The following is a 2,500-nucleotide window of genomic DNA, read 5'->3' as shown; positions in this document are numbered from 1 at the left end:
GGTCACTAACCTTCATCCTATGAGAAAAAACGCTGTTTTCCTGTGAGCTGAGGGAAAGAACTCCTTATATTCACCAAGAAGGGCAAAAGTTGTGACTTTCTTTGAAACCTGTGATTTTCTGTCACTTTGTGCACATGCTTTGGGTGGCTAAATCCCAATTAGGGTCGGCTGACACGCTGCTCTATTCATGCAGAGCCCGGCCTGCATACATTTGCCTAGGAATGAACTTCTCAAATAGATCTCCTGCTAAATGCGTTGGACAGCAGAGAGAATCAGCCTGACTGACACGTTCTTTCTGAGGCGCTCGAGTGAGAAAAGGTATGAATTTATAAGGTACACCGAAACATATCAATTCACGCAACTTCACACGCTTTTATCCGCGCCTCCTCATGCGAGACAAAGTGAGTTTAAGTCAGGGAAATGTGGCTTGAAGGAAGAAAAAAACAACAACTTTGTAGAGACTTTTGAATACCGAAACGGTGCAGCCCACATCGAGGGGAAAGAGAGAGAAAGCATTCTGAATGAAATCACGCATGACCAACGTTGAATCAGGTGCCGTTTATTCGGCTCTTCTCTAATGCGATTTTGAATATTAGTCTGGGTTAAAACCCAATCATGTCATCTGGTGGGAGTCCCATACAAGCATAATTACTATTCAAACGCGGCGCTAATGTCCCACCCGCATCAAGGCAGCTGGTCTGCCCTCGGTGCAGCTTGCATCTTTCCCTCAGGTTCCCCCTCAGCAAGTAAAACACCTTAAAGATGAGCGATTCAAATAAAGAGAAGAAAGGCGAGGAATAAGATAAACAGGCCTGTCCAAAGCTTTTCTCTTTGTTTGACAGATCTGAAAGGAATAATAAGAAGTGGTGAGCTGAACAGAGTTCAGCCTGTCCAGAGAACCAAAAGCGCAAAGATTCAACTTTTCTCTCTTTTTAGATCACTAAAAGATGTGTGACCAAATCGGTGTGAGAGGTGCTGAAGGTGCGGGCTTACATGTGGAGAAATAAATGGATTTAGACAAACACAAAGTCATTTCTAAGACGTGGGAATCTGTGAGAAATAGGCCACATTGCTAAGTGGGACAATGATTGGGCTCCTTGTGAATAGACCCAAACAAAGTTTATGGGTCGACATAAAAAATGTGTTTTCTTCTGAGCTCGGAGGGGTCTTAAATGGTAGGCCATTGAAACCAGTCCAGGAGAGGTGGTGGTGAACCCTTGGCACCCCTGAAGTATAGTCAGGGAGCATGAATGGAGATCCCTGGTGGGGCATTGCTCTCTGTATTTACCGCGTTGCTTTGCAGACAGGTTGTTCCTCTATATTCATGGCTCATTAATGGCCAACCAGTTAAATCAGAGCCCCACCGTTTAGACAGTTAAAATCCAAAAAAGGTTGGCAAGAGCCGGCCAGAGCCGCCCATAAAAACGCCTCCTCCTCCTCACCCAGCCCTGATTCTTCTCAGGTCGTTATTTAAGTTTATTAAAGACATGCGGAGTTCATTTAAGAGAAGCGCACTTGCGGAATGCTGTTGATTGACTCCGCAATATTGTCCTAGAATAAAGGTCCGACCAGGTAATTAATGTGTCTTATTCTTTTTTAAAAAGCAGGAGGGACAATGCCGGCGGTCAAGCCATTTAATTTCATTTAATTTTCCATCCCATTTGCTTCCAACACTGTTTTCACTCTGACACCGAGTCTTTTGACTGAGTCTTCAAGGCTTCAGCGCGCACTGTGCGGCGCGGATTCACCACTTCTCCACAACCCTCCTCCTCCTCCTCCTCCTCCTCCTTCTCGTAGAATAATTAATTTCACTGTGGAGAAGTGCGGGCCTTTAAAGGAGCGCAGGGGTGGATGGGAACCAGCCGCAAATGGCGAGGCGTTAATAAATAACCCCTCCGCACAGCCAGGCGCAAACATTGCGCCTATTGATGAGATTGTTCGCGTGTCGTTCAGGCTCTTTGACTGCGGAGGAGCGCGGGGAGGAGAGAGAGAGGGAGAGAGGGAGAGGAGCAACATGGGATGCCTGCAGAGAGAGAGATTGATGTGTGATTTTATTATTATATGAAGTGTTTAAATGTTTTTGGACATTAAAACATAAACTGATACAACAACAAAAAAAAACTATTCAAATGAATTAATGCATTTAAACTCATGCGAAGACAGATGTTTTATTTATTCTGTGCTTGATTCACTCTTTGGAAATGTCAAATAGTGGTCATATTTTTTATTATTTTAAATTATAAATAGTCCACTACTTATGACTCAGAGTCAGAGATGGAGGACACGGTGGACAGGTCAGAGGTCAGCATGTTCACGGTCTGATATAGCCCACAGGTTCTTCTTCTCTGGTCAGACACGTCACCACAGCAACAAAAGGTAAAAACTTTGAACAAGCTGCTGCACACACAGACACAGTCTCCATCAACACGACAAGTGAATCGGATTAGATGGATCCTAACAGCACAGTGAAAAACACAGTAAAAAAAAAAAAAAAAAAAAA

This window comes from Larimichthys crocea, chromosome XIII, assembly GCF_000972845.2.
Source record: "Larimichthys crocea isolate SSNF chromosome XIII, L_crocea_2.0, whole genome shotgun sequence".
NCBI lineage: Eukaryota > Metazoa > Chordata > Actinopteri > Sciaenidae > Larimichthys > Larimichthys crocea.
This window is presented reverse-complemented; position numbering follows the sequence as displayed.